This window comes from Parus major, chromosome Z, assembly GCF_001522545.3.
Source record: "Parus major isolate Abel chromosome Z, Parus_major1.1, whole genome shotgun sequence".
Lineage (NCBI taxonomy): Eukaryota > Metazoa > Chordata > Aves > Passeriformes > Paridae > Parus > Parus major.
In genome coordinates, this window is record NC_031799.1 from 13,268,453 (window position 1) to 13,291,696 (window position 23,244).

The window sequence follows — 23,244 nt, forward strand, 5'->3', positions numbered from 1 at the left end:
CATATAAGAAAGAAATTTTTGAGGTGTAGAATTGGAGATGTTACTTGTGTAGAATTATAAAAGATTTTCTGATATCTTACAAAATAAAACACAAACATTTCATTTTGAATCAACACCAAATGTTTCAAAATCTGTATCCACAAACTTAGTAATTTTGTTTTTTCTCCTCTGAACTAAGTCCTTTTTATAAAATATCCTGGGGCAGTTTTCTTCTTTTTAAGAAATGAGAATCATCTCATAAACGTACACAATTTCAAATTAAGAAAAAAAAAAAAAAAAGTTTGGTTTAGGCATGTTAAAATTATATGTTTGATTTGAAGAAATTTCAAAATTTCTTGCATGTTTTTTTTTTCTAATTAATTTTTTTATTGAAATAATCCTATTTTAATTAATATTTCAAACCTATATTTAAATAATTTACTGCTAAAACATTAGAATTATTTATCTATAGTTATAAACAACTGATGTTCTCTGCATAAATTGAAGCTGATCCACTGGTTCTGGTGGTATGTAGTTTAAGTTGCTTTAACACAGTATTGTTAATTTTTAAAAGAGTCCAAAAGTCTGGAATATTTGGGATTCCTCATTCCTGAAGAGCTACATTCTACCGGAGCTCTAATTGTAGCTTTATTTATGGTTTCTCTCATTATACTATCAAATATTTTTCTAAGGCAATTGTTTTAAAAACAAACATGAACTCCTTGGGAGATTTTACACATTACACAAGTATACTAAAAATTACGGAGGAGCATTGTCATGGTTTTCTAATCACAAAACCCTTTGAAAACTCCATAAGCTCTACTCTAGTTATTTTTGACTTCAGTGGTGAATGTTGACCTTATTTATATTCTTGTCTATGGTGAGGCTAAACTGATGAAAAATAAAATCTATGTAGCTTCTGTAGACCCAGTACTGTATCTGTACATCTCCTAATGGAATTCCTGAAAACCCTGCATTTCCCGAGGCTCTAGGCACATGACCTGAAAATTTTGTCACAAATCATAGCAAATGGAATATACTTTGTATAAGCCAGAATCTGAGAGACTCAGCTATGTATCCTTACATTACCACACAGTTTTCTTTAGCTGAGGTTTGGAAAGTATACTGAGAATTAGCCCAGAGCTTACTAACTACTTGAACAACAACATAGTTGTATCAAATTATGGTATTCAGGTTACTTTGTGAATCAAAAATCAGGTACTTAGTGCCTAAAATAAGAGCTTAAACACTTATGATAATTTGGCTATTGCCTCATAACAGAAAAAAATGTTAATTTTTCCAGAGCAAAATAATTTGCTTCAAAATTGAAAATCACGGTTTATTTTAACTACAAGTCTACAGAATGAACTATTAGAAATTCACTTGCAGTGTTCAGCAAGCTTATATGGCATTTGTTGCTAAGTGGTGACATTATTTTATCTCATGACTAAAATAGCCAGTGCCTTGGATGTCCTTGTATGGGCTTCTTCAGTTACCTTAGCAAGTTAGAAAAACTGGTATCCAGTAAATCCTTGGTTCTGACTGCTCTGTGGTGCTTGGGCTCAGAAAACTCAAACATTCCAAACTGTAAGATCCATCATTAGTGACCACCTGCATCCAATGTGGCACAGAGGGACTGCAGCCATAAAGCAGAAAGCAGTCCCTGCCCTACAGATCTGTAATAAGCAGAGGAAGGGGTGCACAGTGAGCAGTGATTGATCCAAAGTCACATAAACAACTACTGGAAAAATCAGGAGTTTCCTATTTACTATATTAACTACTTTTTTTCCTCAATATCCTCCTCTATTTTTGCTATTAAAAGTCATTCCTGTTCTGAAACAGGAGCATCAGTCAAATGGAAAACCACAGTGCTTAGACTTCTCTTAAGTACTTTGTTAAGGTTTTTAATCCTATTTACTTGTTAAATACTAAAATTGAGATATAATTTTAAAATGAATGTATGCAATGAAATGCAGTGAGACAAGTGGGTAGCAGAAAATTTAGCAAAGAACAAACTCTTCAGTCTAAACTAAAATTGAATATTTGTTTCCATTTTGGAATAGGAAGTTAGTAGAGATAGTAGAGAAATATTACATATTAGCTTCCAGTGAGGAAGAAGTAGTCACTGATTACTAAGCCATTTTTCTGCCTAAATCTCATCCGTGAAATTTCAGTATCTGATGCCAATTTTTTCTCTCTATATATGCAATGCCAGAATAAATTCATGCAGATGACTTTCCTGCACTATGTAGCTGCTGCTGTCTGTAGAGTTCTATCATCTGCTAATATAAACTAGCCATTTATTGCCTTGCTAAGAACAAAATGACTTAGAAAAAACCCTGATGAGGTGGACCCCAAGGATCTCAAAGTCCATGACTCTATTTGCAGTGAATCAGGGAATAAGAAGTAATCCAGGAACAATGTAATAGGAGAACCAGAGAAAAGAATGGAAGAGACTGAAGAGAAAAATAGATGTCCATGCCATTTCTGGAAAAGAACATTTCTAACTGCTGGCAGTGATCAAGAAAGCAATGCAATTGTGGCAGAATATTACAAAGATGAAGGATGCATAAATTAAAGGGTATAATTGCAAGTTTAATTTTTAGGTTCATTTTTAAGCTAGACAAAGGTACCTACAACGCCTTTTCTGTTAGCTTTGCATAGAAACAACATATATTAGTCAAACAAATTTAAATATATTATCATTTCCTAATTTTAGAGGAAATAATATTTTAATTTTACCTGAATTTTCAGGAAACCATGTTATAGTAACCCATGCTTCATCTTCAAACCACTGGGTTTTTTGCTTACTTTATCTAATTAAAAAGTGTCTCCACCTGCAGCTGAAACTTTCACTTAGAACTATGGCTTAGTTAATTTGTATTTCTGCACAATTGTTTTTGTATTTGTACTGTCATGAGGTTAAATGTTACCTGTTCTCATAATAAGCAACATTTGGCATCCTTCTGATGACCTCCTCTTCTTCCCAAGACTACGAATATGCAAAATTTAATCTTGTAATCTTGGATAATTGGAGTAATTGGCTCCAGTGTGGCTGCATATTTGAGAAGGGTCACACAAAAAAAAAATATATATATATATATATATAAGAGGATCAAGAATGCCTCTTCTCTGTATCCAATTCATGGCACAAAATAACATGAATATTTCAAGCAATATGCACAGTAAAAGAAAATCATGCCACTTAAAATAATTTGCAAGTTTCCTTGGAAACTTATTCTAACACACACAAATATGAACATGAATATTGCAGAAACACAAACATTAATTTTTAAAACTTTTTGAAGTATCAAGTATACAATCTGAAGCTCTTTGTGTTGTGTGAGAGTATAAGACAGCTCCAAAACATGTCCAGGCAATACCTTAAGTACTTAAAAAAACATAAGGTATATTAGGGTTTCATAGCAGTGATGGATTGTTCTGCTTAACTCTTCATGAAGCCTCTGCTTCTTTGGAGATCTGAACTCTTTCACCCAAAGCTGACATCCTCATTTCTTCACTGAGAGCCAAAGGAGTGCCTGTGAACTTGGGGAATCTGCAGGTATGAATGCATCAGGCATGCCTGCATAGGCAGGAACCTAAGCCCTAGGCTTTATTCTGACTTACTGCTATCATGGTGCTAGACACAGTTCAACTTTTGTATTCTCTCTACTGATAAATTTCCAGCCAGGAGGAAATCAACACCATTTGTTGTTTACTTGCACTGTCAGCAGTTATTGTCCTTTGGGCAGCTCAGCTCTCCTGCTGCTCCTGTGAAGAGTCAGGCCCTTACATGCATTGCACAGCACTGACCATGGCACACGTGGCAAGAGAATGAAACACACGTATCACCAAAAGAGTCACCAAGTCACCACAGCACACCTTACAAAAAAATCTGTCTTTAAACATTGTATGCAAATCATCTTGGCTTATAAATACTTATGTGTGAAAAAAAAAATTACTTTGCTGATGCCTGTTGCATATATTTCACCAAATATTTACTGCACAGAGCTATGCTATGCACAGTGTAGGTTATGCAGAGAAGACAGTGATATCAGCCCTCATCTCTTTCTCTATAGCTTGTTTTACAGCTTATAGTCATTTAACCTCCTAGACAAGAAGACTTTTCTGCAATATTCTCAAAATTATAGAAAGGGAGATGACAAGGTGTGCATTCTAATTTATTCATAAAATCCTAGTGATACCTTTGATTATAAGTACACAAAATCTTTTGTCCTGCTATCAGCCTGAAAAGTTCCTTTTTCAAACACCACATAAAAATATTAATTTGTCAGAATTCGAGTGTTTTGCCATGCAGCAGGTGTAATGTCAAAGGATTGACAAATGTGAGTTTAAATAACAGACTATGGCAATCATCTCTATTGACTGCAAGAACCCTTTAGGATTCCTCTTTTAATTGGTGCTGCAGTTGTTCCAGTGCTTTGAGAATTGTTATGACAATAGTTCTGGCTGCAGATGACTAGAGAGCATTAGCAGAGAAATAGTCATGTCTTGGTTGGACTTGCACTTCTTTTATTACATTAATACAAGTATCACTCAAGCATTTGCAAACTCTTGTAAGAAAGAATGTGCTCATATGTAAAAAATCTCAGTCATCTGAAGGGTGCTGTTTGGTGCCACATCTATGCCAGTATGTTGACTCTGAAGTTGTCTCAAAATGATTTCTGTAAAAGAAATACAAGTCCTTTCTGTTACACATGCTTGGGGAAAAAAAAACCACCAATGAGTATTTTTTATGGTACAACACAATCAATAATGTTACTTTAATAATTATAACAGTAGTATAATTGGCATACATAGACTAGCTTTTCTTCTGAACCTTGGAAAATTGGAAAAAAACTTTTAAATATAGTCTTTGAAACCAAAGTACTTTTTTAAAAAAAATAGCTATCTTAAAATTCCCTCTTCTGGTTTCCCCAGGGACTAATATTTTTTGTGGTTATAGGCATACTGTTACTGAATATTTATATACAACCTCATCTGGACATTACGAGACAAGAATTTGGCTTCATCATAACGATTGCAAAGTTTGGGCAGTATTTGAGGTTTAGGTTTGAATGGGCAGTACTGGTTCATAGTATGAAACTGACATATATAGACATGTTAAGAACTATTCATTTGAATACACTTCATTTTAAAAGCCTTGTCAGTTGAATCTTGCATGAGATGTAATTAAGAGTTATGCAGATTGTGTTCAAAGACGAAGTTAAAGAGCAAGGAAAGGCCTGGACAGGCAGTTTTTGAGTCTTGGCAAGGCTAAGACTGTTCTAGATCAAATAGCTGTAAATAGGCTTGCACATGCTGTGAATGTGTGTATGGGGAACATTTTCCAAATGTTCAGTGGTAAATCACCCCCCATTTTAGGATCTTTACCTAATTTGTTCAGAATAAAAACCTACTTTGTCCCCCATCTCAGTGCACTACACTCTCACTGAAGCAGTAGTCAAGTAGACAAGATGAGCTGATTTTAGTATATCAACTTTATGTCTGAATGGACTCGGAGAGTCTGATAGGCTTGGACTATGTATTCTTTGATCTCCATAACACTATTATTTTTCTCTAGCTGGTTGCACCCAATTCTGTGCAATTTTTGAATCTCAGAGGATAAGTCCTTTTGTCACAAGTCCTTTTAACTATTATCCCTAATAGTTCTGGATGCTTTTTCTGTCTTTAAATTAAGATCCCTTTAATGACCTCAAATGGTCACTGGTGTAAGCAGAACAATAAAGTCAAAAAAACATAAATGTCTCTAGTGCTGTGAAATGTGTATTCCAGTTGGAAAGTGGTTTTTAAGGAAATTGCAACATACAAAATAATGTTTTATATTGAGTTATAACTATAAATTATGTGTTTCTATAAAGACTAAAATAACATTATATGTTCAGTGAATTAATATTGCATATTATATATATTACAAGCTGTTTATTAACTACATAGCAATAAAATTACAATTAATTTAAATGGCTATATGACGTAAAGGTACATTAATTAGGCAGTTGTTGTTAAGTGCATAGCATTTCAGGTAAGAGATTATATGTAAGGGTGTAGCTCTTTTGTCTACATAATACTGGTTACTTACTCTGAATGGTAAAAGTTAAGAAACAGCAGAAATGCCAAAATTAAGTCTGTTTAAACTTTATGTCATCCAGTGTATTATAGTGATACAGAATGTGGTTTGGCAAAACACAAGCAGTGTTATTCAGCTGAAAAAATCACTTAGATGCTCAGAGGAAGCCACTTGGATCTCTTCCTTGGCCCCCCAGAGAAGATACTTCTGTGTTGTAAATGCAAAGTTCTGAATAGGTAACATAATGTTATAATGTTTGTTATAACAACCTTATGTCAACACTTAAAAGAGTTATTCTCTTTTATGCTTGTTACCATAGGATCAGGGCAGCCTACAAACACAAATGGGTTGGCCATCTCAGCTCCCAGATATTGTGTTTTGTAAAATTCATAAATATTTGTCCCAGAATTTACAGAAGCAGCCTCCAAACTAAGTGTTTCATTACCTGCATTCTTCACTGGAGATGACTGGAACTTGTCCACCAGTCACTCATGGCATCTGCTGGCTTCAGCTGCACTGACTTGTCAGCATCTACGAAATGCAGACTGTGGCTGTCTTGGGATGGGGACCCAGAAAGCAGGCAGCATATCATTAGTGGTGCAGTGTGGTTGTTTACCTAGTATAAAATGAAAATCCACAAATCTGCAGTCTGGAATCAATGTGCACCACAGTCTGTACTAATCCTCACTTTACTAAGTTTATAGCTATCTCTTTAAATTCCTGTTGTAAACTTCATTCCTTGAAATAATGCATGTAGTTCTTTCCTTTATATGTACACAAGCTTCATGGGAAAATAGTAGTGCAATTCCTTCCAAGGGACAGGGTGTGCCACTCAAGTTGAATTCTTTACTTATGTGCCCTACAAATGTCAGTATGTCAGTCTTCTCATGTATAACACAAAAAGACATTCAGAAAACTTAAGGGAGTTGCTGTGATTAATGGCTATTTACTTATTATACAAGCAGAGGTCAACAAACATAATTTGTTTAATTTTTTTTTTTTGCATTAAACTAATGTGAAGAATCAAAATATTTTAATTTTCATTGGAGGAATCATGGTTGCATCTAGGTTTTGGTAGTTTTCACTTCCATAAAAAATGCACTTGCTTATAAAAGATTATAAATGCTTGATTAGAAAGAAAATGTTTTTTCATAGAATAGGTCTGTCAGAACTTTGTTTCATGTACTCTTTTATTTGAAGATTCATTAATTAATCTTTTTAGTTTCTCACCTTTGATAATGGTAGTATTTTAAGGTTTTCTTTCCTGGTTTTTGCTTTTGTTTTTACAAAAGTAATTTTTAAAAATTAATACTCTGTCTACCCTCACAGTTTGTTTTTTGTCCAGTATCCTGAAAACTTCTAGAATCTGTATTTCTTACAAGAGTCAAATATCAGTTATCTGGATTTCAGATTACTTATGTGAGTTAGGGAAAGACTGTTGAGGTTTGGCACAAGCACAGTTCCACTGTTTCTCACACCAGTATACCTCTGGGACCAGTGTTCCCACTATTGCTCTTGTTCTGCAGCAAAACACAAAAAAAAACCCACCCTGGCAGATGCGACCTTATTTCCAGCAAGCCCATCCAGGTCAGGTAGCTCCTGATCTCATTTTGAAGACCAGGGCTGCTGGGGAGTACAAATACACCTCACCCTACAGATCTCTGAGTCCCAGAAGCTTGTTGGGTTCAGTGCAAACCCGTGTGAACACCTGGATCTGGCTGGGCTCCAGCACAGTGCGGAGTCTGGCAACGAGCTGATGCCAAGGGACAAGGCTGGCCCCTAAAGAAAACATTATCTACCACGTGTTTTTTCCCTCTGAAGACACAGTCTGTGCTTCTATTTATTGTACCTGAGTCTCAGCACTTCCTGGCTTCTAGGAGGAAGTGCTGCCTAGAATGCAGCACCAGGGCACCTGCTAAGCTTTGCATTTGCACTGTGCTGTGCTATGCTAGAGGAAAACATGCATCCAAAGCACCAAGGGTAGCACAGAAGTGCATGGTAGTTGCTCTGTGCAAGGCAGATGAAGTCAAAACTCTTTCAACTAGAGCTAATGAAGAGTATTTGTTGCCTGGTGGAGACACTGGTGGTGCTTTGAACCACATTCTCTCTGAGCTATACATCCCTCATGCAGTGCGCTCCGGCAGAGTTTTCTCTTTGATTTGTAATTATGGAAGGTGTGGCCACATATTTTGAATTTATGTATCAAATTTATGTGCTAAGAATCACCATTCAAAGGTACCTATATTCCTCCACAGGCTGCTATAGAGAATTTAGACTCCTGAATTTAGGTGTTGGGTATCAAGCAATCAAAGGAATTGAAAGTAGATGGCCTATGTGTTTAGCAGAATGGGGTTCAAATCACACTATTCCCTTGTATTCTATCACCCAGAACACCACTTCAGAAATAATTATCTGAAACTTACTAGAAAAAAAATGAAGCATTGAAAGGAAATTTCAGCTCACTGTTCTCCTTACTGAAGATGTTCTTTAGTTCAAAGTAAATGGAAGTAGAAATACTTTATAGCTACCAAAGTACTCAGTGTGGGCAGGGACTTATCTGAAAGAAGAGTCCTCTCTTGACACCTGTTGAGAAGGAGGGAAAATGAACAGCTGAAACAGACATCATTTACATGCAAAATATGTGCAATACCTTAGAATACTTATATTAGAGAAAAAAAAAAATAATTATGAAGTTCAAGTGATTGTAGGACTGCAAGCCACGTCTGGAAACTTCCAGCAGTGATATCTTTGACAAATATTCCCATAGAGAAATGCTGCTCTGACAGTGGCTGCAGCAAAAAATGGGAAGGTAAAGATCTTGAGACAAGTAAAAATCATGGCAAATACTGTCAATTTTGAAGGATAAATTTATATTTCTTGTATGAGCAAGGCACTGAAATAGTCTCCCAGAAGGCCCAGAAGAACTCACAGGCTAAAGACCAACAGCAGCTGGGAAAGTTCTCTGGCAATGATGACAGATGTGGGTAGGAAGGCAGCAGGAGTGGTGGTAGAGTTGAGCACAAATAACAAAAGCTGCCTTTTACCCGGCAATATATGCCCTGCAGTTCCACATACTGCAGAGCCTGGCTATTTCAGATACTTCTTAGCTTGGATAAGGATGTTAGTCTACATTCGGACTGCTGCCATGGACATGTGAGAAGGTTATTATTATTGATGTAACTTATTTTGTAGATTAATCTTTTATCTCTGACTAGTTTATTGTTTTGTTGTGTTTCTTTATCCTTTATTAAAGTTATGTTTATTTAAATCACTTTGACTGGTACAGGTACTCCTTACTCTTGTGCCTTATTTCTCAGGTTTCTCAGAGAGAATCTTAAAGCACAGTTTCTTAAGCTTTCAGAAGGAACTGAGAGAGCTTGTACTGGCTTCTTGTAAGTGTTAATGAGCACAGACAGTTTATGATTCACACTGCCTAGCCAGCCAATTCATCTTTATCTTCCATGAAAAGACCTGGAGTTGAGTTCAATACCTTCCATGCTCGCTGAATTATTTCTTTATGCTTTTAGAAATTCTTACTGCACAGACTTTGCACTTCTCAGAGAAGAACTGTGCAGTTGCAGCTTGTAATGTCAGTCTGAGCTGTATTTGTCATTGTAGTACTTTCCCCTGCATTTGTAACTGCTTTCCTGGCTATGTGAGTTTGTGGCTGTATCCAAACCCACTGAAATCAGTATAAAGGTTTTATGACTGATGGGATCTGGATCTTATCTTTCAGGCTGGAAACCAGTAAGTCAAATATACATGAAAAATCACAGAAGTGTTTTGAAGTACCTGCATAATGCCTACTAAATTAAGATGAATTAATCTGACATAAGAAATATTTCTTTCTAATGAAAGCGTTAAGTAATCCTTTTGCAGTACTACTTCATGGCTCTTTATGGTGATGCTTTGTATCACACCTATACAAGTTTCTCTGGCACACTTAACCACCATTTACATACACTGAACCTCTACCATGGATGTGGTTAAAGGAAAATGTGCCACATTTGAATATGCAACCAAACAGAAACAGTAATAAATTGAGGAAATATAGTGCTGAAATAAAGAAACAATATAGGGGAAGTAATATTGTTGGCCGGTACTGAAATTGATTAAAATTAATAAAATAAAATGTAGTGAGCATGTTTAACTGGATTCAAAGAATGCACATGATGATACCAAAAGACAACATCAAGAAGAACTGCTCATCTCTTCATTACACATTAAGTCTCTGCTATTAACATTATTACAGGGTGTAGATTACCCATCTCCTCTCAATAGTATTGACAGAGGTATGAAAATTCGCCAGAATAAAACCTGCTTTAGCTCAGGTTAAGGTAAGAGAGCATGTTATTCTCGTGGAAATTAATAGATTCGTCTGTACATGCTCCTCTAGCATCTGACTTCCACTGAAGTATCCTAAGAAGCATCAGTAAAAGGGGAGATAAGTCACTGAACGTAGACATTTTAAAGTGCATTTCAAATCTCACATGTAGGATTTTTCATTGCCTTCTTTTGTGCTAACTTCTAGGTTCTGAAGCAGACAGATTTAGATTTGTATATGAAACTAACAAAAAAGGCTTGCTGCCTGTTATCCCTAAGGAAAGAGAAGATTCTGTTCTTGCAAAGCTGTGTTTTTCTTGTGGGGAAGAAGGCTTATTGTAAAATTACAATAAAATTGTAAAATTGAACCTAGGACTACCAAGAACCCAGAACCCAAAAGGATGAATATAGAGATTCCAGGGAATAATGAGGCTGCATGAATATGGGAGAATTCAAGATTATGGGAACCGTGAAAAAAAAAAGGGAAATCTAGATTTTATGGTGTTCAAAGGGGAAAAAATGTAGATGGGTAAGAGCACTGGGAAAAGAAATGAACAGTGACAATTTATAATTAAGTTGTAGGCTAGTGAGAGCATGCATATTCTGAATAAGAAACGGGAAGGGAATGCACGGACAAATTGAGACTAGGAGGGTATCAGTGAAAAGAATAGCAGAGGAATAAGGGTTTTTCTCTTTCCATGCCCTTTACTGCCAATTAATACAAACAAGAGGGATTTTTTCTTGTTTGTTTTTCTTTCACTAGGTGGGAATATCAAGGCTGATATTCCCACCACCCTTCCTCAGAATAAAAAAAACACCCACATAAAACTGTACCTCTTAAATCTGTATGAAGAATCAGTTTCAAGAGGATCTCTCTAGCAATGGGTTGCAAGCCAATTTCTTAACATAGTGTTTTTATACTTCATTTGAAGGTCTTCCCTCAGAAAGCTGTAAGATTATTGCTATATTAATCCAGTAGTTGATTTCTGAAAATTAATTTCATTGACTTGCAAGACTAGGCACTCAGAACTAAAGAAGCCTCAATTCACAGGTTCTGCCTAATTGTTTTTTCCCTGCAGCTGACATATGTATGACATCTGAGCTTTATCTGACTTCTAAAGAAGAAAGAACTTTTTTCTCCTAAGAAAGAACTTCTAATTTCTCTGGAGTGTTTTGGACTTAGGGATTTTTGTTTGTTTGTTTGAAATTTTTCTTTTCTGTCAAAGGCTGTTTTGAGTCATGTCTTAAAATAAGCTAAACATTCTCTCTATTATTTTAATCAATTTTAAGACATCTCACACATGTGACATCCAACAAAATCCCTAATGCAACAGCCCCCATTCAACAGCCAGTCAGGTGGTTTTTTTCTCATACAACTTTCTGTCCTTCCAGCTGAGAACTTACAGGTTTATTTACTAAATTTATTAAATTAAAGATATTTGCATTTTGTGGTCTGAACTTTAGTGTTCACACAAAAAGCCATATTTAGCATGGGCACCTGTAAAGGAGTAGTGTTACCATGATGCTGTAATTTTGATGAATAACATTTACAATAGAAAATGCCTAGAATCTCTGATAACTCTCCAAAAAAACCCAGTTTGCCCAACGTTGATCTTATTAGTGATAAATCAGTTTCTCTGTCTCTATTCAGGAAGTCCAGTCATGAAACTGATGCTATTTCTACCTTGTAAATTACTACAGTCCTAGATTTCAATAGTGTTGCTGCACCTTGAGGTTGGTGTCCTGTGGAAGTACTCATGCTGGAGCCCAGAAATGTCTGCCTTGCTTCTGCTCTTAAAATCTACCTCTAAAGGGGACAAAGTAGCTAAGTGGTTTAATCTTAAAAATTACTGTTGTAGCCAAAACAGGTTTATGGCACAGTTTCAGGTTACAGTGTGGTTCAATTTGAATGCAAATATTATAAATGTTCAGTGATCAGTTTTCAAGGTGTGCTAGAGTCTGCCTGTAACTTTAACGTACAGTCTTCAGCTGCTTCTTTAGGGTCAGCTTGTCTTTACCAGTCTTGTCTGTATATTTGTTTATGCATTTTCAGTTAATCATTGACTTATAATTATGACAGTACAGTGGGAGTAGCTGTCTCTCACTGCCAAGCGTATCATCTTTGGACCTGAAGCCAAACCAATCATAAGAGGAAACAACCCCAAAAAATCAGAATTATTATTTTTGGTCATTTCTCAAATGATGGACTGATTGTCTTTCTTTTTAGAATCAGATGTATCTTCTTGGTCTTTCATCAATGAATGCAAGGAAAATGAAATCTTTCTTCTGAGTACAGAATATATCAGCTGCCTCTTGAAACCAAGTATAAGGTGGAAATATGAACCACCTTCCGTAATATTTTGGATGGTAAAACATTCATGCCCAGTCCCCTGAAACATAAACTACTTCCTCTGCAGCTTTCAGTAGGAAATTTAGGATGGGATCTAACTCATGTTTAGATGTTCTAGTTCCTGAAGTTATTAAGGGTCTCTCTGCATGGAGGAGGGATAGATAAATGTGTATGGGGATGCAACTTCTTAAATCTCACCCACTGGAGACCTCACTTCCTATCTACAAGCAGGGAGAAGGGACTTCACTGCATCGGAAATGTATTCCTCAGGAGGATAAGTGCACTGAAGAATGCTAGGCATTTGCACTTTGACACTACAGCTGTGTCAATGCCGGACCACGTTACGGAGGCTGTGCAACAAAAACGTCAGAAAACTGAACTGTGTTGGGGTAACTGTGTGATAGGGAATAGAGTTTGTCTTGGCCCATGCTTCTGAAATTTTCTTAGGCATTACTGATGGCTGAGGAGCTGTGAGCACAGTAATTCTTTCAGATAGTGAAGAACTGAGAGCCTATTTGTGAGCACAGATGAACATAGCTCTGAAAGCCACATGAAATCAAGCAGAACCCAAGAAATGGAAAATGAATGGTGGTACCAACTGATCACAGGCAGTAATAAGGGTTTCAGTAAGCTGAGAAAGCAAGAATTACTGTAGTGCAAACAACTCCTCAATACAAAGACAAGCACATTTCTTGTAAAGGCCTGACTCTGAGGAATCTGGAGGGAATGTAGTCTTTGAAGATTGCCTAAGAAATAAATGCTCAAAGTTCACAGGCTGACTTAATCAAAGCAAGTCATCCATTAAGACCTCCTTCACATCCCAAGTGCTTTGTATCTCCTTTCTGCACACAGAAAAGGAGGCTTTTTTCCTATGATTTTGTTAGTGATGAGAGATTTTATAAGAAAACTACCATCAGAAAGCCGTTTTTCTCACTTTTATGCTAGTGTTGGTTTTCTTGGTGGGTTCTGTGATTTGTTTGGTTTGGCCATCTTCTAGCTGACGATGGGATGTGTGTTATGGACTACCATGTTAATTTCTGCTACCCATTCCGCTTTCCTTCCTGAATTTTGACCAGTCTGGTCAGGGAGGATGAAAAGTTCTCTTGCACTGGCAGAGCAATGACACTCTGCATAGAGCATCTTATAGTGAAATCTTCTGTTCTCCTAGACCTCAGAAGCTGATGTCCAGAAAAAAATTCTGTTCCTGGTGGTGCAGGGCACACCATGAGTGTGATAGGACTCACTTCCCAGGCTACCCAACCCTTGGGAAAGGAGGAAGGGTGAACTGAATCACTCAGCCTAGAAGAGTCAAATCCAAAGATGATCATTGTCAGGGTTAAACAGACAACATAAACACATGCACCTTCTGAGGCCTTTTCCAGGGGAAATCACTGTATTAACTATTTTGTCACAGTTAGTGGCAGAGATGCTACAGGATCATCATGTGGAACAGCTTCTGGTAGGGAAAAAGAGGGATCAACAGGTGACTAGCTGGAGGGACAAGGCCTTTATTTAAATGCCCTTGAGGTGAGTCTGGCAGGGATGCACTCATGCTAGTCCCAGACTCTGCCCAGACTAGAATCATGGGTCATGTCACAAACCCTGGTGACCTGCGAGCTCTGCTGGTATTTATCATCCCAGCAAACAGTACACTTGCCAGACCAATGAATTAAGTAGCTCTGGGGTGGAGTTGCAACACAGTAGGCTCATTAACTTATTGTGAAATCAGCAGAATTATGGAATACCACAGAAGATCAGCAGAGGATACACAGGACCAACATCCCCTTTGTCCCTGCAGGCAGGATTATCAGGTAAAGGCATACCTTTAGTAAGTCTTGCTCTTTCCAACATGTATAGGTATATATCTGCCCTAATTGCCTTGTTTAACTAGTTTTGGATCCCTGATTTGCTTGAGTCCTACCTTTAGGGCCAATTTTTGATGCTTATGAAACAGTGAGGAGAAGAATGAGTACTGTGACGATAACAGCAGCAATTTGTTTCTGGTCTTGCAAGCTGCATTCCACATTCAATAAAAATTTCATGGATTCTGCCTTGGAAAGAAAAGAGGGGAGCCTCATCCATCTCAAGGATGACAGTTTGATTTAAAAAATGAATGAAACCCCAACTGTAATAGATGGAAGTCAGCTGTTCTGGTGTCTATAAATGGCCAGGACACTGATAAATAAATAGTTAGAGTGCACAAATAATAGAAACATTACTCTTAAGAGCTCAAGGCACTACAAAACGGGTTGTTAGGCTACATTATGGGAACCTGGAGGAATTTTTTTTTTAATTATAAGGAAATATAAGAGGCAATTTTGAGATGGGGAGAAGGATTGCTGGGTATTCTAAAAGGGAGTTAAAAAACAGTGAGAGACTTACCAGCAACAGAAATTTCCATGTCTAACATCCTGAGGAACTTCCATTATCTCTAGAGAAGGCATGAAGCGGTAGTAAGCATGGACTAAGCTGGCAGCCTTCTGAGGGAGAAACAACAAAAGGCTGAGTAAGAGAAGAAAAAGGAGAGCTTAAATATTAAAAATGGTAAGAAAGACAACAATCATATCAAATTTCAGCTTTGGAGTACAGTGATGCAACACTCACAGGATAAAGTGGTCTGAATGCTGCAAAGAGTCTAGGAAATATGAAGGAAAAGTGATCTCTCTCTTACTACTGAGGGGAAAACTGTTCCTTTTCTCCATTTTGAGACAACAGGAGATATCCATGCCATTATAGCAGGAGAAAGGACTAAGAGATTCAGTGCATCTACTCTACTGCTATCAGTAAAAACCAAGTCATTCTCATTTGTTGTAATCAATTGTAATTAGGTAAAAAATTACTAAGTGAGCACACTTCAGGCTTATTCTGTCAGTACTGGGGTTTTTTTTAGACCTGTTTTTGCAGTTTTATTGGCTTTTCATGCTCTGAAAGAGGCCATTTCAGTCTGTGACCCAGGACACTACAGATGTTTATCATTCCTATTTTAACAAAACCACAAGGTCTAGGACTAAAATGGCAAAAGAAAATAAGTAACTGAACTGTAGCTAATAGCATTCATTAGCTTGTTCTGCTATTAATGAAAGCAGAGTTTAACACCAATGTTGCTTTTTGTCTAGTTTAATGACAAATTTTCTCACTGGACTCAAATTTTACTTTTGTAACAATTATCATGGTAATAATCATGGTCTTCATTTTGCTGGGAAAAAATGCGTGATGATTACCACCCAATGGGGACAGATGGGGATTAGACTGCTATACAAAATATTGTGTGTATTTGTAAATTTAGTCCTTTTGTTTGAAAAATTCATTAACAAATTGACTTGAAGACTTGATAGATATTATGCAAATGAAACTGGCACAAAAGTTTTGTTTGTTTTCCATCCAGTTCCACAGCCCTGTGATTTCAGAGCTCACCGCAGCTATCAGCCCTGCTTTGATTATCATACACCAGGCACATTCTTGGAGCTGGTTCTCTCAGACCAGACCCCGTAGTTTGTGGAAAGAGAGTTCAAATGTTGGCAAGCAAGAACCCATCTAATTATTTATCTCATTAAGTAAATGTCTCCCTGCAGAGTGTAAAACCTCTGTGTAGTGGCTGTTCTGCCTGAATTCAGGTGCTGCATTTGCTCAGTTCAGGTGCTGCATTTGTTGCTGCAGCAAAGCTCTCATGAGTACATGAAGGGCCTGGCCCTTACTTGAACTTGGCAGATAAGGAACAGCCAATATTTTAAGCTGCAGAGTTCAGAACAGTAACCATCTTCTGGCATTAAGGATTTACAGATTTTATTTTAATGATGTAAAAGAACAAGTCAATTCAGAATAGCATTAAACTTCGGTTTTTAACAAGTATCTTCCCTGTCTCCTTTCCTCTAACATACTTATTCAGGTGGATCTTTCAATTGGGTGTATTCTATACATACAAAAAAATACTTTCAAGACAATAAATAAATCCTAAGGGAGAAGAAGGAAAGGGTTAACTGATTTCCTATAACAGAAAAGCCTGTGAGTCCAAGGAACTGCAATCATGGATGCAGAGGCAAATAACAGGATCAGTTACGAGATAACACAGCCTTCCTCCAGAAAATCTTTGAAATTTATAGCTCAGTTACAAAAGTGTGCTGGGAATGATCATAAGAAGCCTTGGCCTCTGAAAACATTAACCTGAACTGAAGCAGAGCTGTGCAGCTGAAAGCAGGAAAGGAGAAAGGTGGGATCTGAAAAGGTTGGCAAAAATTTGGAAAGAATATTAATATTAATGTTTTTCTTTTACATAGAAGAAACTACAGAAAGTCTTGATTTATGAAGCAGCACCTGAAAGGAGGAATTGAGACAATGAGCATTGCTGCTTTAGTAATTTTTATTCCAGCTCTGTATTCCTGAACTGTGATCTCCAACAGCTGTGTCTGGGTGGGGGGAGGGGAGGCTGTGGTTGCAGATCGCTAGCTGGGAGGAAAACTCCCAGGAGTTTATACAAAGCACCATTTAAAAGCTAAGTGCATTGACTCAAAGAGAGGTTTAGGTTGGGTTATACAGACAGAAAACTGGTAGATGTTTGGATGGAGTATGACAAAAACCCTTTGTTTTCACACTATTAGGTTTTAAGTTATGGAAATTAATTAGAGACAGCTCAAGTAGGCAGATGACCATGTCTGCATCTGTACTACTAAGTGAAACAGAAGCAGTCACTGATGGGCAATGCCCACACTTCTTGGCCATAGTTTCCTCTGGGCCCCCATCCAGCACTTGTATAGTATAATTATTATTTATGTGACTAAAATTGTGTGAAGGCTTAGGTTTCAGTCTGCCAGAGCAGTGCTTCCATAGCGTGAAACTGCATGAATGTGCTGCACAGCCCTGACATGTACCATGTTGCATACCCAGGGATTCAGACACTGCTGGGACAGTGCTGAGACAGTCTAAGAGCAAGGAGCCAGCTCCAGTGGTTTAGTCAACTCTGTACTTTCTACTGGAAACAGTTCCCAGCCAGTGCTATCCCCCTGGCATTATTCAGGACTTGCTGACTCAGGTCAAAACTATGCCAAAGAGTGTGTTACATGATGGGGTGATACATGGCCCTCTGAGATTGCTGGGTCCTGTTTTATTTTTTTTTTTGTTACACTGAAATTACTTTCACCACAGAGAAAAGATGGGATTTAGTACAAGAGGAGTACAAGGGATGACTGAAAGCAGCTTTGTCAGCAATGCTTAGGGAATCAAGGTACATATGTACATGTACTCCTCCTGGCCCTGCCTGTCCTACCTCTCAGGGTAGCAAGGCTTCTCATCCTCCCCTGCAGCAACAACCTCTCTTCTGACAGCAATCACCAGCTCCAGCAGCACCACAGTGACTGTGGCTTGCTCTAAAGAAGGGACCACAGGCAGAAACACGGATGAGGCAAGGGACTTTGAGATAAGGCAGTATTCATGACACTAAAAAGGCAATTCACAGAACAGTGTGTTTCACCCACTAAAACATGTGATCTGGACCTTGAAGTCTCTGAGAAACCTCAACAGAACCCAAGGTGTGGCTGGAATTCTGGGGGCTTCCCAGAAACCAAGCACTTTGCTGACACTAGGTTCAGCAAAAGGACCATGCCAGGACTGACACTGACAGATTTTGTGACTTCAGAGCAGCCAGATCTAATATGGCAGCCGATTGCCTGTATTTCACTGCTCCAACCAAAGTCAGAGGCTTAGGACCTTGGGTAGCAGGAATAATGTGACAACTGATCTTCAAGTGGGCAGCTTTTGAATTACATTCTTAGAAGTTCACATTTCACAGGAAATTTTGAAATGTTCATGTTTTTGTCCAAATCAAAACAAAAAAGGAGCAAAAATAAAAATATTTGCATTGAATTGAAAATTCTCCTTTTAGGACAACTCGGCAGCAGGATTATTAGGAAAATAAAGTGCAAAGCACCAGGTGAATCTCCATTCCTATTAGACTTGACTGTTGATTTTATCAGTCTCTGACCTGAGTGGCAACTAAAGCAGCTTGCTAAAATCAAAGTCAAAACAAAGAGTCAATAATGTAACTATCAATATTCCTAGGGAAAGAATTGGGAAGGAAGTAATTTCAGGTGAAGGACAATTTTGACTCACGAAGAAAAGGATTTTTGCTGGCCATGAATGTATTTAAGCATGAAATACAATGAATACTGATAACCACAAGGAAAGCTGAGTTTTGATGCTCCTGTTTCAAGATGCATTGCTTAAAATGGGCTCTGAGAGAATTTGGGATGTTTAGATGATACAAGAGCTGGAAATTGTGGACCCCTGTACATAAACTGCAGGGGATATGTTGAAGAGCATCTATCTTCCCTCTCTTCCCATGTGATTAAGAAGGTTGGAGTTCACCTGTATCTCATGATTCCTAGATGTCAGGATGTATGTAGGCTCTTTATATAATACTAGGCATTGGAGCCCCTCTTACACTGTTCAGCAGATACTCAAAACTTCCCACACTGTTCTGGTTTTCCTGTCTCTAAACTTCATTAAAATCATCAGGTGTGAGGAAAAATGAATGAGGCAGTCCCAACATATGAGTAGATGAACAGTCATGACAATATTTTGTTGAAACCACTGAAATATGTACACATCAAAGACAATAATCTTACTATTGTAATCCTTGCCTGCCTGACCCAGCCTATCCTTTCCAGCTATTTCTCCATTGCAGATAAATGGATGGGGCTTGAAGGCTTCAGTCCTCTAGGCAGCTATGAGCTGCCACTTCTTCTGCAGGGTAATATAAACAGTGTCTGTGCTGCACAAGTAAGAGCAGTTATACTTTCTTATCAGATATGTCTCCAGAGTTACAAACTTCCCTCATATTTCCCGGTCCTTGGGTAAATTAATGACTTGTTTCATATATTAAATTAAATTTCTAGGATGCAACAGGACTACTCCAGTGCCTCTCTTATGGAGAGGCTTTGACCAGGCATGGATTGATCTGAGAGTGAGGCCAGAGGTAAACAGACCTTTAACCCTGAGTCCACAGCCCTGGCTGCTCGCCTCCTCATCATGTCAGGCAATGTCTGCACTAGGAATTATAGCTGAAAACTACTAATTCAAAATTATAAAAGTGGAAGATTGAATTTATGAAAATGGGAAACAGCAGTTTAGTGACAGTTTCTTACTAGGGCACAACTTCTGGGGTCAAAGTCATTAGTGTCCCTGTTAAACAGCAAGTAGCACAACTCACAACAGGGACCACCTCTTGGCTGTGTCAACTATTTTATGGGATTACTTCTGCATAGGCTATTTCTGTGGGCTGTGTCACAGATTTAGGCTGGCTGGATATTCAAGTATCTGTTTACACGCATCAGGATGGATGGAATGTTATCATGTACAGTCAAAGGCAACTGGAACTGACACATCTGTTGGTGCTCCACTTCAGGGCTACAACTGTGATTAAAAATAAAATAAAAAAACAATATTAGGTAACTGTTACTGCCATTTAAATATTGAAATTGCAAATTACTTCAAGGCTGCTATCTAAACTCCACTAGACTCTAGAAAACAATGAAAAATAAAAGCACAATATAACTTAGAATTTTGATAAAATATCTATTTTCCCTGTTGGTCTGTTTGCTCTTTCTGTTAGTCAATAATGTAAAAATCCTGTAAAAAGTCTTCCAAAGAAAAAAGAACAGGGGAAAAGCTACATGCTTGGATTTAGTTTTAAATAACATGTGTTCACCCTGTATGGCTGCTTGTATGTGAACATTTTAGATACAGAAATCCATTTTGAACAAATTAAATTAAAATAATTGTGTGCATTGTGGAGGAATAGGACAAGCCAAGTTGAAATCATGAGGAGATACAAGAAATCAACAAGAAGAGTAAGGATACCTAAAACATGACCACAAAAAAGACATTATTGGTAAACAGAATTATGAGTAAGATGACTACATAGTAGGACAATCTAACATTAAAGGACACAGCCCTGCACTGGTGCTGAACTCCAGGCAAAGGAGAAAGTTAGGCTTATCAAAACCCTGTGGGTGATGGTGAAAGGAGGACTCAGATGCTGCTGTCAGTAAACCAAACCACATGAACAGAGGCTATGTAGTGGGATCCTTCATTATGAATAAATGACAAATCATTTAACACCCAATGCACAGAAGCAGAGTCACAAGAAAGTTAACTATCCCAAGAATGGGTAGGAAAGGAAACATCAGGACACAGATCAATTAACAAGCTCTATGCTGAAAGCACTGGTGGCCACTTCTATTTCTGTGTTAAAAACAGAGAGAAGAGAGGCTCTTCTGGATGTGTTTCTGTACCAGAGAATAGTAGCTGTTTGAGAAAAGAATGATGAAAAAGGTGACTTGGAGACAGTGACTGATATTATAGAGTATATATTCTTGGGGAAGATAATAGAGAAAAAAGGCACAATCATGGATTTGAAGTAGGCAACATTCACCAATTCAAGTCAATAAAAAAGTCAAAGGAAAAGTAATTAAATTGTTGCAGAAAACATAAGCATAACCTTATCAGAAGGGAAAAGTATCAAAAGAGAGATTAGTTTAGGTAAGCCAGAAACTTTTATTTGATCTTAAACCCACAAAGTTCCATCTGAAAAGTGGACATCAGATCAAATTCTAAAACAAACAAAAAAAAAAAGATAGCAGCATGTTTATGGTCCAATCAGAAGACTATGGCATAAATCAAACACAGAGCTAGGAAAACTAGGAAACACTTAAAAAGGAGACAAGCATTAAAAATAACAAGGTGAAAATAAAATTATGATTGCTTTTCCTGCCTAACTGTGAGACTGGAGGCAAGGAAATGACATAACTCATGATCGCAAGAAGATTGGAATATTTAAAATCCTTTTTTGCACGTGACCAAAAAAAAAAAGCTGCAGACACCTCACTAGCATAATTAACATTAATGAAAAAATGTTAAACACCCAATATAAAACAGGGAAGAAATAGGTCAGGAGAGCATTATGGAATGTTATCAAGTCAGCCAGACCAGACAGACTTTGGCCTGGAATATATTAAGAATGGGGTGAATTATTCAGATTAGCAATTACTTGAGAATCTGTCAAAAATGGCTAAAAGATGTAAGTCAGGGAAAGGACAAAAAATAACAGCTGCCTTGTATAATGAAAAGGGAGAAAGCAGAGAAAGAGGAGGGTAGAAATATTAAACTAATCAATCAAACTTTAACTCACAGAAAAAAACCCCAGAAACAAATACATAGCATGTCTAGAATTAAGTTAACACTGCAAATGCTTTAAATGAAAAGTAATAGCATAAACACTAATTAACTAATGGATATAATTTTAAATCCATTTTCTTTATTTTTATACTATTATGTAACAAAATTACAGGACCTTTCTTTGTTCAGGTTGTAAAGAGTTGTAAAGGTTGACTTTATTCAACCTCTTATTAACAATCTGGATAGCAGCCTTAATAAGTTTGCAGGTGAGACAAAGTTGAAAAGAAGTGCAAACATGAATGTATGGAAAGACACATTTCAAATTCAGAATTACCTTGAGAAATTGCAGTGGTGGAATGAAGAATGGATGAAATTCTACATGATGTACTGCTCTTAGGTGGAAATGATTAAATTTAATGCTCTGATTTATAAATAGCAGTATAGCCTTCATGCCTTTCTCTTCTGAGCAGTATTAGAACGTCATGTAGAGAACTTGGTCCCTTTGGGGCATTATGCTTCGGAAGAAACATGGGGCAACTGGAGAAAGCCCAAAACAGTGCATGTGATTAGCAGCAAAGAGAATGTGATCCATGATGAAAGATTTTAAAAATAGAGACCCTTTGGCCTAGGACAAAGGAAAAACTTTAGAGTACATGGCAATTATTTTCAAACACAGCAGAGAATAATCTGATCACCATTTTCATTTGGTAGAAGAATCCTTAAATTTAAATTTTAGCAAATGAATAAGAGACATTATGGAAAGCATTCTAATAAAAAACTTGTGAATATCTGACATAGGTGGCTTTAGGTAAGGGGGTCTTTTCCACTGGGATATTTAGAAAGCTAGTCAAGGAAATACCAAGAACTAGGAAAGGAAAGTAAATCCTGCTTTGAGATACACGAATGAACCACACCATGAGTAGCTAACTCATAGCTTTCAGCTGTATTTGGCTTCTCAGTAATTATAAAAAATAAAATAAATAAAAAATATATATAATAAAATAAATAAATACAAATACAAATAAATCAAATAAAAGAAATAAATAAAAAAGAAATAAAAATTAAATTAATAAAAATATAAAAATTATTGTTAAAAAATGACATGTCAAGTATGTCAAGCCCATGATGAGCAGGTGGGCTGCTCTGGTGTAGGAGCTATGGTTCAGTTTGAGTCTCCACTGATGAAAAGTAGTAGTCATCAGATCCTGTTTAGAGTGAAGTCACCTATTTTCCTGGAACCCAGCTTTATATTTAGCTTGTCCCAGATCCCATGATGGAGCTCAGGAGTTGTGTAAGAACACTGTTGTTCACAGGACCCCTGCTCTTTGGCCTCCCC

The 23,244-nt window shown here is 37.3% G+C and overlaps 1 protein-coding gene and 1 long non-coding RNA gene across 3 annotated transcripts in view; one reads left to right on the top strand and one right to left on the bottom strand.

The window, feature by feature from the left end:
- Positions 1-23,244, top strand: part of GHR (growth hormone receptor) — a 152,182-nt gene that overhangs the window by 1,414 nt on the left and 127,524 nt on the right. Inside the window, exon 1 of one of the 2 annotated variants that reach the window (XM_015653137.3) lies at positions 14,457-14,551. The exons of the other annotated variant lie outside the window; for it this stretch is intronic. The gene's annotated coding sequence lies outside the window, so the exon portion shown is untranslated. Of the gene's footprint in view, positions 1-14,456; positions 14,552-23,244 lie in introns of those variants that run through there. 2 annotated transcript variants of the gene reach the window in all.
- On the bottom strand, positions 861-22,939 carry LOC107216279. Its single transcript, XR_004500388.1, has 4 exons — positions 15,123-22,939; positions 8,491-8,650; positions 6,513-6,683; positions 861-4,664 (listed from the first exon to the last, which is right to left on the bottom strand). It is a non-coding gene; the product is annotated as an uncharacterized LOC107216279 (long non-coding RNA).